Source organism: Mizuhopecten yessoensis, unplaced genomic scaffold (assembly GCF_002113885.1).
Source record: "Mizuhopecten yessoensis strain PY_sf001 unplaced genomic scaffold, ASM211388v2 scaffold716343, whole genome shotgun sequence".
Taxonomy (NCBI): Eukaryota; Metazoa; Mollusca; class Bivalvia; order Pectinida; family Pectinidae; genus Mizuhopecten; species Mizuhopecten yessoensis.
Window position 1 is genome coordinate 292,973 of NW_018480069.1, and position 20,184 is coordinate 313,156.

Here is a 20,184-nt window from a genome sequence, read left to right on the forward strand (position 1 = left end):
AGGATCCGCCTATCAGACTATTGTATCAAATAATTATGAAGCATATAACGTAAAATACGGTTATTTTTTTATTTTTTTTATTAATAATCATAACAATTTAATAATTGTTAAGAAGGTAGCATCTTACGCTGAGGAAAATAACATTTCAGAGCGTCAGCAGGCAAGATACCGATCCCTATTTATAATTCAACCTGTTTACTTTTATGCGCTCACTTATCCTTAGCCAGTATAGCTCCCGAACTGAAGGTCATCGAGAGCACATAAGTTGTATTAATAAAATCAATATCTTCTGTTAACTTCACCTGAGAACAGAGCTGTTTTGTTTACAATACACTGGAATAATCATTGTTTTTTTGTCACTCGTACTTTCTTACAAAAAGAAATACTGCAACTTGTCTAAAAAGCATATGATATCTAAAGAAATTGCTTATGACTAAATGTTTGCTTCTTAAACAAGAACTGCCATAATCGGCAAAATAATATGTCAGTTTGTCAGTCATTGTTGTTTCATTTATGTTCCTTTTCAAGCAACTTACATACAAACATAAAACAATCCTAAATTTCATTTCGCAGACAATATGATATGCATAATATGAAGAAGACGCGTAGATTTTATAATAACGAAATATTCCATTGTTCTTGATATGACGTCACACATACATTTCCCGTCGTGCTTTAGTTGATGCCATTGTTTCCTTCATTACCTCCCGCTATCTTTGTTGTTATACGTATGTGTGGTAGTGCTCACATTTCACAAACAATAATCCCACATGGAACACGTGCATTTCGCATACTCAGAGGTTGGTAAAAAAAGTAACATGATTGTAACATTTCTCATATTTTCTGGTAATTTAAAAAGAAATACAACTTTCACATACATGTATGATAAGTGGCATATGTGCTATTATCAATTGTTATCACACAGGTACATTGTAAACAAAGAAAAACGTCATGAAGTCATGTCGAAATAAAAAATATAATGATAACGTCCTTCTGCTTTTCCGGTATTTGTTTTTATTTCTATATAAAATATGTTCATTAACCTGGCTAGATTCGTATAACAACATCATCCTTAATTCTTCGAATAGCCAGAAACCTACATATATAGTAGATTATGAGACGCATTAAAATTATATCACTATAGGCAACGCACTTTTAATTGGTTTCAAAGCAAATCTTAACAACTTCCGAGATACGAGATAACTAATGGATTCAGGATTAGTGTTCTCTTGAGTCCTTTTTAATCATTAATAATTCTCGTGCTAAATAACTCAAATTCGCCAGGTCAGTATCGACTACATATATATCGTTCTTTTAGAACCTTAGATACATTCAAGATATTACAGTATGATTTGTATTCACTGTAAAAAGAGCAATGACCTCAATGTAATACCATAAAGATTGTATATAGACAAACACAGTGGTTAATTTAACTAATAATGTGAAACCTGTCGTTACCGACACCTGTACAGACATTCTAGTTTTTTAAAAGGGACTTGATGGCTGCATTATATTTAATGATTCAGTACCATTTAATGTTCGATAACATCACGTGTCCTTGCAAAAACTAGTTTAGTGAGGTTTATCTGTTTGAGTTATATATCCATGTTTGTCCTGTACAACAGATATAGTTTCACTGCAGACCAAAAATGTACACCCGTGGACGCAAAGCTCTCCTCGGTAGACCATCCCCGTCAATGATGATCAGTAACCGGGAATAATTGCTACTCCCTAGCATACCAAGGTGTCGTCAGTCAGTGGACCATCCCTTTGAGTGACCAGTAAACGGGGGGNTCAAATGACCATCCCCCCTTTGAATGACCACTAAAAAGGACCAAATCTGCTGCAAACATGTATGGACACTGAACGCCCCCAGCAAGCCTAGTTGTCCTCAGTGGACCATCCCTTTTGGTGACAACTAAAAAGGACCAAAACCGGTGCAGATTAATACTGAACGCCCCTGGGTGTCCTCATTGGACCATGGCCATCCCTTTGAGTGACAATTAAAAGGCCACAATAGCTGCAGATTTATACGAAACGCCCCCTGGTTGTCCTCCGTGGACCATTCCTTTGAGTGACCATTCAAAAGGGCCAAAACTGGTTCAGATTAATATTGAATGCCCTCTAGTTGTCTTCAGTGGACCATCCTTTTGAGTAAAACGTGGACCAAAGCACTGTACTACTGACCATATACACCTACCATCCCTGTACGCTCCAGCACACCAAGTAGCCCCCGGCTGTAAATGTCATGCTTATTGTCTAGTGAGATGTAAAACGCAATGATTTTTCTAATCACTCTATTCACTTTAGGCTTTATCTAAATTGAATCTTAGTGATTATGTTTTAGTGTCTAGTTAACGAACTGTTTTATTTCACGACCGATCGATCGGCATGTTGTGATTTGTTATCTGTTTATTGCTAGTCTATTATGTCGGTTTGCCCAGCACGGCCGCTAGATATATCTCTAGTAATTACCTTTAATTTCGCCTCTACAAACACTCGTTGATGGCGCGGCCGGCGACTCCCTCCGTAGATTACACAATCGTGCATGTTTCCTTGTCCATTTTAGGTGCTGTACCTGCAAGGTAAAAACAAAGTCATATCACCCCATTTATCTTATTCTCTAAAAATTATGTTATCATCTTGCATCGCAACGAAGAACGGTGCTCAGCGGTTTGGAACCGAACAGTGTATTGATGAGGACATGCCTGTGAAGGCAGTGATCGACTCCTCACTCGGACACGAGTACATCTGTGACGTAATGTGACCGCCAGCCGCTAGCCATACTTTAGTTTCGCGCCAGATAAGCAAAATGAACAATTTCAGATTGGAATCGGTTTCATTTCCAGGAACATTTTAGTAGCTAATGCGTCAAATCTCGAATGAATATACGATAGAATGTGTTATCTACACAAAAAAAAACTCTGTTTATTTCCAATGGCTATCTGTAGTACGCGATTCGCAGAGTGGCGTCATAACCATAAGGATGGCGCGCACACAAATGTACGGCAGTCTGATCCGTGTCCCCGCCGACACAATCTCAATGTTACATTGTGTCTTTAAGTAATAGATAGAAACTCGAATTACGCAAACATGTTTGTCTATTTTCTACTTGATTGTTAATATTTTCTTTTTGAGTTTGAAATCATCCTTTTGTAATACACCTTGTAATGATGTTTTAGTATATCGGTAATACGAGAGTGATCTTCTAAATCATGTTTCTGTTTTCTCAGACCTTGGTAAGATAACACAGAACGCGTGTGTTGTATTTTGTCCATCTTTGCTGATCATCCAAGCAAACAATAAGTAAATCGACAATTTAACAAAAATCAAGAAAATACTAAGTGAAACCGGAAACAACTTGTACCAGTTATCAACATGCTATTAAGATCATTTGTTGATCATTGAGAGTTGGGATACACTACGAGATTGCTGAGTAACTTGTGTTATTGGATGTCTTTATTGTTGATGGCTTTGGCCACAATATAATTTTAAGGACATCTGAAGCAAACATAAACTGCAAAGAAGTTAACGCATGTTTCCTTTTTTGTTTTGTGCTGTTTGTTTTACGGTGCTTGTTTTAGTGTATGCATGTGTATTTCTAGGCTTATACAAAATATTTATAAACTACAATTTCAAAAGTTTTCAAATATTACTTACACAATTGATCTGATTTCTATCAAAATTGGTAACGTAAAAACTGTTCCAACTGCAAGATTGTTTTAACTTCCATTATCTCAATATCTCAAAATTGTCATTAAGGCTATCCTTACCTCCTGTTTATTCATCATAGAAAAATGTAAAATATTTATTTTTGATATTTCTTTTCTTGACACGAGGAGAGAACGGCCTCTGTCAATTATAGTTGGTGTAAGTAAACTATGGAAGTAACCCGTGCCCTGCTGCTACGCTGTCCTGTATTTTGCAATTATTTATAAGCAAAAAATATAATACTGTTTATATATACAAGCGTTTCTTTGTTAAAATATCATTATGAACTACTTTCTCAACGACAAATAGCGCAACACCCTTGTGTAGTTTTTCTATAACCCACTTCACAATGTTTTGAGAAGTACACACCAAAAATTCGTTTTATACCTCTGCATTGTTCAAATAAGAGTCATTCTTTTAATATCATGACATCAAACGGATAAGAGGTGGTTACAGAAATAGCATTTTGTTGTTTTTTCCTTATAATGAAGATATTTACCATTTTTCACATTCCTACCGCCTCACCTTGAAGTGAATGTGGCTATACGACCGAGTTTCACTGTTATATAGATAGTTCGCTTTAACGTGTTAGCATATCCAACAGTCTATCTTTTCCTATCTTGTAATAGCTTTGTATGATTGCTTTCAAACAAATTTTCTTCATAATATTTAGTTTAAACAGTATTTGCATTCAATACATGGCAGTGACAAAATAATACAAAATCAACAAAGAGGATTCGAAAACAAGTACATAAGTACTTATATTAATTCGTCTCCTTATTAATAGTAGGACGACACTGTTACATATATTTTGATAGTATAACAGACAAAGAGAAGAAGAAGAAATCAGGGAGGGGAGGGCGGAAGGTTGCATCAGGAAATGAAAGAAAGTGGTTACGAAGAGTATAACGAGAAGAACTGCATTATTTAATTGAATCTGGTTGGAATGTGATTCATGAAAAAGTAACCCTAATGAGCTCTATATAAGGATGCATTAAATACATTGGACATCTCTAAATTGCCTTACGTTGATTCCAATCAAACAGTATACTGATATTATCTTTCTTATTATGATCAAATTTGCCATTTCATTATACTAATCTACATAATGTTGATTACATACGAGTATGAAGCCTCCATTTAGTTTATTCTTTTGTGTAGAACATTTAGGAGTATAATACATTGCTGACCGATCTGTTTCCTTGTATTGTGTTCGGTTATAAAAATCCTGGAGGCCATTATATATGTGTATGTGATGACGATAATATGCTTTATTTTGACATGTTATAAAAATGCAACTTAAACATAAATTAAGGATGACTCAGAGCATTTACTACAGTTACAAAAATGTATATTGTTTTAATACTTGACTAAGTAAAGTAAATCAGTGAGCAATTAATCAAAATGTGAACATAAATATTAAAAAGCGAAGTAAAAATGATTAGCAAGTTGTCGTGCTTATTGAATTGCTATGCTGTATGGGTGTGAAACATATCAACATAAACCAAGTCTATTTTATCATTTCATCCTTGCACTATGAATACTATCTTTTGAATCTGAACACAAATAATAGTAAATTTTGTTGTAGATGTAGATATATATTTCATCTTTATTTCAATCCCTTACGGCAACTGGCGAGAAAAAAATATTTATTTATCGGAGTATATGTAAACTGTGCCCTATGGCATGTATTTAATATGATTTGAAGCGAACATTAAATTTGAAAATTTAGATTGTTGCTCTATCAATTATTATCAATTCGGAAAATCGCTTAGCATATTTCTGTAATCAGATAATAAATCCCGGTTATAACGCATTTATGTATCACTTAAAATGTTATAGTAGATCAATGTAGGTAGAAAACACGCCCACTTTTTGATGTTTATCTTTAAATCCATGTATGCATTACAATAAACGGTTTTGCCTCCGGTTTTTTTTGTGGGGGTTCATGATAGCTTTTCGTTACATACGGTACCCGTTGCTTTCGTTTTGTATCGACATGGAATTTTAATTGTGCCTTTCTCTGTTCAGGTACTTGTAGTTAATAGACATAGATCGTTACACTGAGCTATCACTTATGGTTGTGAGCAAAATAATGAGTACATACGATGAAAACTAAAATGTTGTTGTTCTTGTCAAATCAAAGAAAAATTGTAGGAATTCAGCAATTATTCATTAAAAGAAAACAATGTCTTTCAAAGAATGTAGATATTATATTTGAGATATTGGAGGTCCATATCCTGATGTATATGTCCAGACAAGCGTATATATGTTGATGAGTATTGTTCTTGCGCCGTCAAATCATGTCCGGGTAATGATGCGGTACTTTGTGCCGACTCAGCCAAGGTGTGATGATAAGTATAGTTGTCAGTCGGACGGAGACGGCCCCTATAGTCATCCGGGACCCTCCGGCCAATGTGACGGGCCCCAGGACCTCGATGTCGATATTTAGCCTCGGGACAGAGTCTGCTGACAGCAAGAAATATGGAAATACTCTACACAAATAATTAGAGCAAATAGCCATTATGTTTTACAGAACACAATCAAGCCGAACCGAGCGTGCCTGACAGGGGACTAATGACTGCAGTGATACGGCCACCATTAAGTGGATCACTTGATGATTTCTACATCACGGTGTTTAGCTGTTAGACATCAATGATAAGCGACACTACATTAATATTCACTCCCCCGCCTGGGCTATTCCGAAACACTGTCCAATGTCCAACCCGCCCTCTGTCGGCAGTAGTGACCGCCTTGTTGTCTCGGCTGACCAATCCACCGAGACCAGCTATAGAGGCCGCAATACAAGATCAATATGTAATACACCACCAGCTGTGGTATCCGTACTTACAAGTATTACACATTATACTGAGTGCATAGAAATACTTTATTACTGCTAGCATTTTAGAGTAAATTAATGGGAAAACCCCTGCCCATAGCATACCATATTTAGCCTCACAGATCGAAACTATTAAACGTAAAAATCCTGTTTCCTCTATCATTTCTGCTCAGACATACACATATAGATTTAAACACTTTTACCCAAGTTTTACCCAAAATATATCCATATTTCTATTCGAATCTAGAGTTCAATGTATTGTATATAACTGCTTTTTATTATATATGTTTGCGAATTGTTATCAGGATGTGTTCACCAGCTTGGTTTTAATTTCACCAATTATCAGTAGAGAATTAATGATGTGGCGGTCGCTGCTTGGTAGACGGGATTGTATCATTAGTACGTATTATGAAATATAGTTTATCATTTTGATTCATTGCATGCATAGACCACTCTCAATAGAGATACAAAGAATTTCTACCAATTTTCATCAATACTAATAATAAATATAGTAAAATAGTTCACTAGGCACCAGCAAAGTAAACCAGAAGTAATATCAGGTAGCTAAACGAAACACAGAATCCAAGCTCAACGTCTTTACAGTAGAGACAACTACATTGACTATTTTGAGCACAACTGGGACCAGGGAGAAATCTGTGTATTTGATCATTTAAACACATGCAATGTGTTTGTCATGTCATTCATTGCATTACAAATATTGAAATGTAAGGAAGGAGAACTATTTTGTATCATTTAGCATTACTTGTACTTCACGATCACTTCATTGTTCGATATTAACACATATGGATAACAGTTATTGTATTCCATATGGTTTCCTATCTGTTTGAAACTGAACTAACCTGAAACAGAATACGGTAACGCTTCCATGTTTATACAACGTAGGTTGAACGATAATTAGTTTTCACTTGTTATTGTTAAATAACGATTGCTCAGGTTTTATTTGTGGTGGTCAGTTAAACCTTAGACACGTTAATAACCCTGGCTGCCGAGGAGACTAAAGATTATTTTTTTAAGTTAACTTGCCGTTGACGGGTTTATGTGTGATATGATCGGTTTCATTGAAGGAAACAACTGGTGGCATTTCCTGAGAGACGGCAAGTTTTAATTGCCAGAGAATACTATTAAGAGATATGGCCAACTATGAGTTAATAATTATTATCATCATATTTCACTGACCGTTAATGATGTTGGTAGCCATTATATTAAGTACATCTATGGTTTACCAACAGTCGATAAGGTGTCCTGTAATATGAACAATTTAATTGTTGGGGTTAACAACCCAACGCTGCTGTTTCTCAGGTTTCGATCCGATAAGGAATTATGAGCCGAGGTCAATAAGTAAACAATGATCCTACTGGTCGAGCGAAAAAATCCTCAACAGTTGTCACATGTGTTGCGAGGAATGTTTGACAAGCCCAATTTACTTATCGGGAGATTGATTTTCATATTTAAAGAGCGTAAGAGAGGAATATACTACATATATTCTTGGGCAAAGCCCATATGTGGTCTACAGTAACGAAATGTACATGAACGTACATACTGCATGTTATTTCCGTTTCTAGCATCTACCAGCTCGACAACCATAAATCACGAATATGTTATTATTTTTTAATATAAAAAGGAAAACTGTTTTATGCATTTTAAGGTTAATTTAATTCACTCTCTTAAACATTAGTTTTACTAACATGAAACGTACAATCCTCTACAGCATTCTTCCTGGTAACACCAAACTAAGACAAGGAATGATAATTGATGAGTTAACAACTTAAGGTACGAAATGTTAACATCCATCTCCAATATTTACTCAATATATTTCATGGTGTAATAGAAGAGTCATGATCTCATAGGGTCATCAAAGTACGTGTGTTGTAAGATTTATACACAACCTGGTTATATTTTGTTCTGTTTTCCAACCGTCGTTAAAATTGACATTGTTATTAAAGTTATACAATGCCTGATGACATTATATCATGTTTTCCTACCCTCGTTAGTTAATTTACAAATGTGGACACACTCAGTTAATTTTGTCATTTACAAATTTGCTACATCAGGCGAGATCGGCAAGATAGTAAGCCGTTCCCATGTTCCCGTTACTGGTTGTACCCGGACCAACATCCGTGCTGAAGTAGCCAGGTGAATACAGGTATGGCCACAGGTATGGCGATCCCAGGCAGGTAACACAGGTGAATGTATTAATGTGTAGGTATCGATGTTCAGTAATTACCTGGCGCTTTTGTTGCATCTCACTTCACAATCTGATAAACTAATTAATCCTTTGCCATTTTGCTTGTTGGCAGCCCTCGCAGAATCACTTTAGCACACCACTTGTATTAATGTAATATGCTTTAGAAACAACATTGATTTACATAAAATCTTTACTGTTGTTATTACAGTGATTCCCTTTCCATGCGGTGTATGAATCAGCAAGGGATAATAATGATAGGAATTTGTATGCATCGTCAAAGTCTGATCCGTAGAGGAAATGAAATTCCGCTCACAAAGGCCCACCAAAGTGAAAGTGGTGAGGCTGTCAGGCTGACATCTATTAAGTGTGATCTAACCGTATGTGGTCGCCTAATGAAACCGTCGGGTCTACGAGTGTGATCAAGGTAGACCTATTGTGTGGGGCCATTACCAGACCAGGGTGGGTCCACCCGGATAGCCCCGGTGAGGAGGGTCATCGATGTTTCTCACTCCTGTCTGTGTTCATTAGTTTGTTAATCAATTGTATGTAATCCACACCATTAGTTTGGCTGTATTAGTATTCACATCGACCCATTGTATATAGAACACTACAGGATTAATTACAGTTACTGTTATACATAATGTAATGTTTCTCAGAGGTTCTGTTCGGAGTTTTTGAAATATGTCTTTCATGTTCATTTGTATGTAAACATTAATGTAGTGTTTTCATATTTCTGTTTCTGTTGGTTCTGTTCAGTCCCCTGAGTTTTTTTTTATATATCCCTTTCATAAATATGCATATATTTAATTCTATCTTATTTTACACCAGTAACTGTTATGCATAGTATACTGTTTAATGTGGTTCGGAAATTTTCTGTTATGTTATGTGGTTTTTTTTCTACATGATATACTCTCTTTAATTTTTGTCATTATGAAACTGTTTTATTTCTCTTTGTTCTTTCATCTATAATACATCGACGTTTCATTACAGCGGAATCTACATGTCTGTTTGAACTCATAGTATGGTAACAGCGGAATCTGCATATGTTTTAACTCATAGTATGGTTTCAACAGAAACCTTATAACTGTTTTAACTTCTACTATGGTTACAGCAGAAACTGTACAACTATTTTAACTCATAGTATGGTTACTCCAGAAACCTTATTACTGTTTGAACTCATAGTATGGTTACAGCGGATTTGCATATGTTTTAACTCATAGTATGGTTTCAACAGAAACCTTATAACTGTTTTAACTCATAGTGTGGTTACAACTGAAACGTCATACCTATTTTAACTCATAGTATGGTTTCAACAGAAACGTTATAACTGTGTTAACTCATAGTATGGTTTCAACAGAAACGTTATAACTGTTTAAACTCATAGTATGGTTTCAACAGAAACCTTATAGCTGCTTTAACGCAAAGTAAGGTTACACAGAAATCTTCATAAATGTTGTATCTCATAATATAGTCTCACAGCAAAATATCTTTTTCACCTCTTTGTATGTTTACTGCAAAAATCTTTAAGCTAGATTTACCTTCTCGTATTTTTCCAGCTACACAGTTTTGTATATATCATTACTTCTGCATGTTGCATGGTTAAAGCAGAAATATTACATTTATTTTGTCTTACAGAAGAAACAGTTATCTAATTACAGGTGAAGTGTTATCTTTACACTATTTAGTTTTGCGGCAGTAAATCACTTTTGCAGTGTCTCTGCCCTAACAAACAAATATGTCATTCTTTGATAGCTGAAATGATTTGCAAATACACAGCGGGTTAGTACATAGAATATTGATAGTAATAATGTAACGTGTAAAATGCCTAAATATACTCGTATTTTATCATGTATCTTCCAAAACAATATGTAAAACTAGATACAGTTCTATTTTCTGTAAGTTAATCGTATTTGTAGTTTGACAAAAACCTTCCTATTCCCCTTCAACCTACAACTAATGCTGAATTGCTCACATAAATCTAGCAATCCTGACATTTTCCCTTGCTCAAAATTATCGTGTACAAGAAGTGACAACAAGCTTCTTTAATTTCGATAATTATTTCAACCATTCAGAGGAACCAAAAATGTTGATTAGTTTTTAAAAAGTTTTCAAAGAAACTTTCTTAAAACGTATTCATTTGTCAGATAAGAGGACACTGAAGACAGTTTGTATAATTTACATTTCATTCTCGTGCTTTTTGTAACTGTCTCGATTGTCGTCATCTGTATACAGTAGTCGTCTTTATGTGTCTTACTCTCATTATCTTTAATTGAGAATTGAACATATAATGTAAGAATACATGATGTAAACATTATATAGCATCCCAATGTATCTACGTAGAATGGTGTTGTACTGCTACTGCAAAACTGTTATTAATAAGTAATTAAATAGAATATGTACATAAAGTAACTGATTAATGCTATCAATATATATTACTATATCAGTGGGAGTTTTTTTTAAATTGGCGTAAATTACGTAATCAAACATAATGTTTTAAACAAAGCATTATGTCCTATTTTCCGGAAAGCTCTAACATGTTCTCATTTGAATATTTTATCAAAGAAATAGAAAAGTGCTAGGAAACCACAAAACAACTTGGAACTCATTACTGAAAGGACAATTAACAGGGGTACCTGGGATACTAAAAAACCAACAACAATATCCATTGGAATAATTAAGTCAAATTCAAGAAGCAAATTGTACGTAAAGTCTTCGCTTATTATATGACATGCCAAGTTGCAACATCACCGATGTGAGTAAACCTTAAATCTGACAACAGCCAACACAATGTTCATCCTTTGATAACAAGACATTCCTTTTTCATTTCCAGAATTATATAGTGTCACATCTTATTTATTCATATACTATTCAATATTTGTCGTCTCTCTGAATTGCTGATGTGGTTTGGTTTTTTGAGGTAGATTTATAACCTATGTCAATTCTACCGATTCCCTTATATCAAGTAGTCTTTATCATATATCATCTTCAGTTTGTTACCACCCAACCACGCATGTACTGAAATCAGTTATGAGAATTCAGTAAAAAGCATAAAATTTACAATTGACATAATGCATACTATTTATTGATTTAAACAATTCTTAGAAAAAAATTGACCAGTCCCTAGTAATCGATGACGAAGGACGCTGATCCATTCCTGTTTATGTTATCATATATATCTATATTTAAAGTCTGCTCTTGTACCTTCGCAATTCGTCTAACTCATTCATTGTTGGCAATGCAAGGGGTATTTAAAGTAAATGAGACTTTGAAAAGCAAATAAATCTATTCGTATCATATTGTGATTATTCCTGTGCAAAACAATATCAAACAAATATTTCTGAATTGCCAAAATAATAAATATTTGTCCTAGAAACTGTAATCCATATTTAATAATGTTCTGAATGTTTACAATGTATACATGCAATAACATGTTTTTGTAATATGCCATGTCAATATTTTGTGTCAAATGACACAAAATTGTAAAATCATATGTAAGGAAATTCAATTTCTAATTATTTTGTAATAGAACGTGCAAAAATTCGTGAATTCACTTGTATATAAAATACCTGAATGTAAGATTCGTAAAGTCACATCTATATAAAATTTCCTGAATGTAAGTTTCGTGAAGTCACATCTTTATAAAATCACCTGAATGCAAAACGCGTAAAGTGAAAACTCGCTTTAATGTACAATTTGTAAAACCACATGTATGTTAGATAACTTTATGAAATACAATAATAAGTATGTATGTAAAGTAACATGTATATAAAATGTATAAAACTAACTTGTTTGTAAAATCATTTATCTATAAAACCAAATCTGCAAAATTCAATGTTTATGAAATCACACTTTCGTGCAGCAATTTAAAATAACTCAAACCTATGTTTAGACTAGTTCATAATTCAAGGATTAAGTATGGTACATACATTTCAGTCTAAAGAAAAAATACTGCTGGTAGTTATTGACACAGAGAAATTTGTCAACTAAATCAAATTTATTAACTTGTTATTTTGATTTTCAGACTATAGCTTTTACAGCTGGTTACGAAAACGATCTCCTCCTGTTTCAACAAAATGTATTAAAAAACAAACATATCTAGAATATCACAGGATCGTTGAAAATGTTTCCATAATGTATAAGTAAGCCTCGGTATCTATTATCGGTCTCTGCCTAAAGGTGTTTGTCTGGATTTACCATTCCGACTTGTTATGTGGTTGTTGTGGTGTATTTTAGACAACACATGTCTCTGGCCCGGCCGTTGGCCCACGCGCAAATGTTCCATACAAAGACTGACATACAATGTCTAACGCATAAACAATATTGCATTTGTGATTGATATATTAAGCTCGGTACAGTAATCCGGAGACGTTATTAAATTCTAAGCAGGTGATACGACGTAAGTCCTCGAGGCACTGATACACTATACCACACTGAGTATACACTTTATATATCATAAAGAAATATTTTACTTTTATTGAATCCATTGGCTAAAAGACAATATTGAATGATAGGGCTCTGTTTCTGCGCCTTTAGAAGTGTCTGTGTTGTTGTTTGGTGCTAGATAAACATGACCGGATTGCTGTATCGAGCCCGTGCCCCGAGGACGTCCGTAATAAGCTTGTACAACATCACCACTTACAAGTTAGGAACAGCCCTCGGCCGGAACACTTGTCCATATTATGGATACTTTACATACTTAATCTCCAGACCAGGGGTAATTTCAATCTTTTTACTATCCTTTGTTAAAAAGTCCACACAATTTGCAAGTTTGAAATAAAATCAAAACTCAAGTAGTGGTCGGGTATTCTATTTATTCCTTAAGACAACACAGATTTAGTCAGCTTAGCTGGTCTACTAACGCCCCATACACAGACTGTCCATAACGACAACATTTGACCAGCGGATAATACCGATTTAGGGTCCACTTCACACCTGTACGGCCAGGGTCAGCACGAGTTACCTGTAGGGTCGTCTGCTATCTGACTTTAAGTAAAAAAGACGACTTGGGGAAAATAACAATCAATTGATAGAACAAAATTATTGTCATAATAAAATAAGACTAATGATACAATATATATTGTAATATAGCGAAATTGTGATACGTTAAATCAAACAGATAAGGAAACACAAATCTTCCTTTTCTTTTCATTGACTAAACCTGATTGTAGTTATATTTTCGGTTGATGTTTATTATGATATTCTTATAAATTAAATATTATTCGGGCAATATTAATTGTTGTTGGATTTTATGTCAATGAATTGTTTTTAAAATTTTCTTATAAAAGTGCATTTAAGGCGTTCGTCAATCTGTTATACAGAATTGTAATACCTATGATACAAAGTTGTGTTACATTCTTATTTAATGTATTTTAACACAATAATTTTGTAAAACATGTAATTATACAGATAGTGATCGATTGATACCTTGGAAGAAATAAGCAGAGTCGTTATGTTTAGAAAAATTGCAAATATGATACAATTTGGGACGAAATATATATATACCAATGATATACATGAAATGTACGCGTAGAAAAAAGAAGGAATTACATGTTTGTATAACGCGGAAGGGATTATATACGATATTTATATTTTAACTGAAAGACATCGTACAAACTGTTCAATTCGCAATGCTTACTTTTACTATGATGATACAATTCTTGCTAACGTTTACTTTTTATGTTTTCAAATGGTGCAATCTAAAAGTTTTTGGCACAACGATATATTTATAATCTGTGTTTCTACAGCATTGGTTTCACTTGAGACATGTAGCACTGATTCTCCTTCTATTTTGTAAATAGGAAGTCGGATGGCGCAGTGGTTAGCACAGTCGCCTTTTACGGACATGTCCTTGTTTCATTTCCCAAATGAGACGAACAAAGGAATGGAGTCCCCTGCCAGATCATGCGGGTTTATTCTGAGCGTTCCGGGAATTTCCCATATGAGGACCCGCTTCTATCACGAAAAGTAATAAGTGATAACAATTATTTCATTACTTGTTTTATATGTGTTGTAAAATCATTGAAATGTAAGACAATAAATTATAGATGAATGCATAGATTTTTCGTAATTATAATCAATACCTCATTGCAAATGAAACAAAGCAAAGTCATAGTCAATACGAAATGACCACACAAGGATCCAAAGAAACGCCGAATACAATGCAAAGAAAAACTGCATTAGGGTCTAATAAGACGCCCACAAAAAGGAAAGACTACTTTAGGATTAAGATATAAGACAAACAATTGAGACACAATATAAGGATCCAAGGGACGCCAAAACAAAGGAACATCCCATTAGGGAACGAGTATAATAAAAAAAAAAAGGGGGACACTAAATTAAGATCCAAGAAGACGCTAAAACAAAGAAAAAACACATTAGGGTTCAAGAATAAGCCAAAAAGAGGACTCTAAATTTATATCCAAGGAGACACCCAAACAAAGGGAAGAGTACACTAGGATATCAGGAGACACCAAAACGATATGAGTTATATAATGTAACTCCATAAAAACCTGAAATTGCAACTAGGTGTATGTTCCTTCTACCACCTGAGACACCCGTCATGATGTCTTGTTATGTATCCATTGTGTAGGTCAAGTGAATTGTTCGTTACAGTCGTTCTGATAAATGCATCCTGTATATATATTGGTCTTTTGATAAGCCTGTGAAATCTGACGTGGTAGGAAGGTAAAAATTGAAGATATCCGTGTTGAGTGATACTACCTACGTTTACGCTGTTCTGTCAGGGGGTTAGCATGTTATCGAGTGTCTCATTTGTCTCCTTTGTACGTTCTCTTACTTTGTTTCTCTTCTTTTTAAACATCGCTTGGTTTACTTGACTGCACTTCAAAAGGTTGCTCGCTTTTGTCAGATTTCGTGTCAGCTAATTGCATGTTGTATTTGAATTAAGGTATATTGCATAGATATCCAGTAATCTGTGAACAAAGTATCGTTGATCTCTGAGATTTCTATGCATCAAAGGTCGCCTAGCAGGTTCCTAGTAGGACGACGGACAAGTAAATCAGTAGAAATACGTCTGCAACACCAGCTATTTGTTTCATTACCGTATATCGCGCCATTTAGCTTTTAATGTCCTATAGGGTTTGGTCGCCAACACATGGAATCTATATTGTTTGACAGTCGGTTGTCTTTCGTATTACAAGTTGCAAAGATGTAATACTTTCCATAAGATAATTAATACATATTCAAAGAACGTTTTTAATGAATAGGACTCTTTTGTTTTGTCTCTTTCCGATAGCTAGTTAAAATGTATGAGTACTTACATATTTTCCAGTAAAGGAAAACGTGCTTGTGAAGTGTTTCGTGTTGTAGCTATTTCCTTTTTTCTTCTTGATTTTCGTGTCTTTGTGTTTCCTTATATATAAATAAATATATTTGCGTATGTTCTTTTTTTATACAGTGTACTTGTCTATTCTATATTTCATTGTAGTTATGTAATTATATAAGAATTATTTTGTATTCAATGATAATGTGCTGGTTTGTCTTTTTTTTATATCTAATGCATAAGAAGTACAAAGAATTTTATAAATACCTAAATCAACGATATTGTAGCACAGCACTTCACATAAATACCACGACGTTGTTTAGGAAATATTCTAAAATAAAAAATGATATTGCCGAATGTTTTCTTTTTATAGTTTTTATTTTCTTATTAATTGTTAAGCGTATCGAGACAGCAGTGTTGAATTGTTGCCAGTGCTATGTAACACTGCACTTATCAGCCGTATAATGTGCCTCCAAATCTTTGCTAAACGGATTGCCCAGAGTCAGCCGCTGGCAACAAATGGTGGATACCGGATCCATTAGGAGGCTATACATTTGTACGTACAATAAGCGTGTCGAGTCAAATCTGCGCTCTCTTCGCTCACACATTTAAAATCTCTGATAAGGCATTTCATATGCATGATAAGATTCCATTTTAAGCTATTACAGAGAGGGGAATTCTGGTTTTCAATATTTTTAGTTTATCAAAACACAATTGTATTAGACACATGAACTATCACGGTTCTCGAAAATTCATTTTGTATTTACAATAATCGATGATTTTTTAGTTACACATATTCAGATAACTAAACCCTCTTCTTATTAACAATTTGAGGGAGATAATAAATATACATTATTCTATATTTGTTTTATTATTTTTGTGTACATTTATTCATTTTCAACGAGGTAGAATTATGTTGGACAATAACAATGAAATGAACCATTGTACGTCTGGGTAGGGAGTTGCTATGGGGCAAGGCCCGTATTTCCAGTTGAAAGAAGACTCCTGGGCACCTTTTATGGACCGAACAGTTTGTGGCGATTTTTGTCACCTTTCTAACGAACCAAGTAATAGATGTTGGGTTTGTCTGTCCCATGTCATTCCTGGACAATAGTACCAGACAATATGTTTGACAATCTCATGAAAAACTCAATTCCAAACTGGTCAGCTTCATTATTTGTAATCCCAGTGAATAGACCGTTTTAATTACTGTCGTTGCTTGAAGTCGGAACTGGATCTCCGAACTCCGTCGAGGTTTAGACGGTTGACGAGGCTTAGTTTCTACCTCTGCTGAGGAGCAGACGACGGCTGGGGTTTAATTTCTGAATATCAAATATGTGTTAGTGAATACATTAAACCTTAAAAAGGCCAAAGTTACTAGTATTAAATACATTAAGAACCGTTTTTACTTTCTTATCATTAAATATTAAAAAGCAAGCAAATTAAATACCTTACATGTAGCTAAACAAGAAAACGAAAAAAGAAACCAAACCCATTTATGACAGGTAAATAAAAGTTTACTCAAATTTGATATCAAAAGAAGCAAACGTCAGCACCGACTAACATACCGATGCTATGTATTATTCACAGTGCATTGCTTACTTGTGTTATTGGAAAGTCGAACAGAATCAAATGGACTTCAATCAGTCTCCACCAAAAATAGCACGAACGGTAGTCAACGAGTCAAGACAATTATGAAAATAAATATAATTTAAGAAAAATAACACACAACATTATCAATGATTCCAAACAATGATGATTTGTTTTTGAATTATACAGCGTTATCAATGATTCAAGATACTTATACCATTCACGTAACTACGTAAAAACTATGTATAAGTATCTTATTTAGTTGTATTATAAATTGATCCCATATGTGTAACAGCCTATACGGAATAAAAGCAATATACGAGGCAGTGACGGAAAGATAACATTTTCAACAGTGTGGTAAAGTGATGCCATTGTGGTCAAACGAAATGACCACACTGGTCAAACCTCTTGGACATGAGATAAGAGGTGGAGTCGTGTTTCAGCTGCTGATCAGATTCGGAGTAGATAAGGTGACATCTGGCCTCTACAACTACTGATGGACATACCTTGTTTAATTAACAAAGGACTGACCGCCACTTAATATAAAGTGACCGCTGATTTCGGCCACCGTGCTGACCATAAGTCTAGTGACTGGACACGGAACTGCACTTTCGATATCATCACATTAAACATGGGAGACAAAGACACATTGACAGCGGCAATGGACGGTGTTTTCGGAATGGTCAACATACACTTACTGTTTATGGATGTAGGCCTGACCACGCGCATGTTAACATGGTCTGTGCTGGTCACTTATGACAATCGTTTTGTCCGTCAGTTGATCGCAGAACATACATGTAGACGTACATACCGGCACAAAAAGGATCATGTTTTGGACACATTCAAGATAATATGCCTTTGCATACGTCAAAAATATATTCTTCAGTTTCGTTTTGATGATATATATAATTAGATGGTAAATTGTTAACAGTAGTGTTTATGTGATGAAAGTGCTATTATACCATACCTATATAATTGCTATGTTGTATAAATTGTATGTTATCTTTTTATGTTAACATGCCTATAAGTTACAATGTAAATCATGAAATTATAACAAAAATTATAAAGATAAAATATGTGGCTAATAATTCCTATTGATGACTGCCGTTATTGTGTTAAACTATATTATATAATGTCAGAAGGACACACTTTGCTATATTTTAAAATATGTCTTGTATTATTCTCAGTGAGTATAGCTTATTTTCAATACAGGTGTAGTTGTTATAAGTTGTATTCACGTATCTACAACAGAGGTTAATTCTGCTAAACGTACAGTTGTTGAGTCGGCCACTCCATCTTTTCGACGGGCATTTAAATCCAGGGAATATCAAAACCATATATTATCTATATGCTCCTATCGAAAAGTGAACAAATCGACACACGGAATGTCGTCAATGAAAATCCAATGATTGTCACATATAATAATAAATAGTGTTTCAGTAAGTTGATAGATTTGTAAGTCTCTGAAATTTAAAGGAATGATTTATTAATCATACTTAATAAATGCTATAAACTCTGAAATGCTCGCTACGGTTTATTTTCGGTATTTTTACCATCACAATAAAGTAAGGGCTTAGTCTAACACACACAAAAAAGTTCATTTTTATACATATTCGACATATTTTATTTTTGTAATACCAGTAGCAGCGGCAAGTGATACTTCGTGTTAAATAAGACCAGCCAAATCTATCAAACTTACCTTGTAATTATATTGTATCTTACGTGTTGCTAGATATATTTGTTTTAAAATTTTCATTTTTTTCAAACAAGATTTCATACTCTGTATAAATACGGATTTTTTTCACATTTGTATAATATTAAATGGATGCAATTATATTAATGGTTCAAAACATTTCTCTCATTCAAGTTTCGAACAAATAAATAGTGAAATAAGTGAAGGCGAATTAAAACCTTTATTGTATCAGTCAGAAACGTGTTTATGCATCATCACTTTTACACTCCGTTCTATTTTACCCATTCTGTTACTCTTTCCACAGCCCCGTTTAGCTGTACAAATGGCCGGCGCTGGTGGAGCAGTGTATGATGATTGGGACAGGCATTGATTTGTCTGCTGCTTTCTCCGCTGAGTATACACGGACCCATGATAGGGGCGTACTAATAGACGGGACGATTCCAGTCCGGATAATCGCTCCGATAGCTATAGAGTGTGAGCGCGGACCTTAGATATGGGTATCGGATTAAGGGGACTAGCTTTGTAACGTAAAATGAAAACATTTTCATCATCGATAGATATATCTAGTTTTTGTGTGAAGTATGGACTTGTAAAAATCCTGTATGCGTTCTAGTGCTGTCCCCGTCTGTTCACTTCGCCTGATCCTCGATAAAATAATAGCTTTGAAATCGAGTCTCACATGCAGAAGGCACGGCTCCAAAATGTAAAGTATGCTGGTACGACGGACGGTCGGAGGTGTGACTCCTCCCCCTCCCGGGAGGGGTAAGACATGAGGACTCAGTGACCCAACACAGATTCCTCAGATACTCTTCTGACGTATGTCTAACTATCACAAATCAGCGCCCATTTGTTCGCCTCTATTT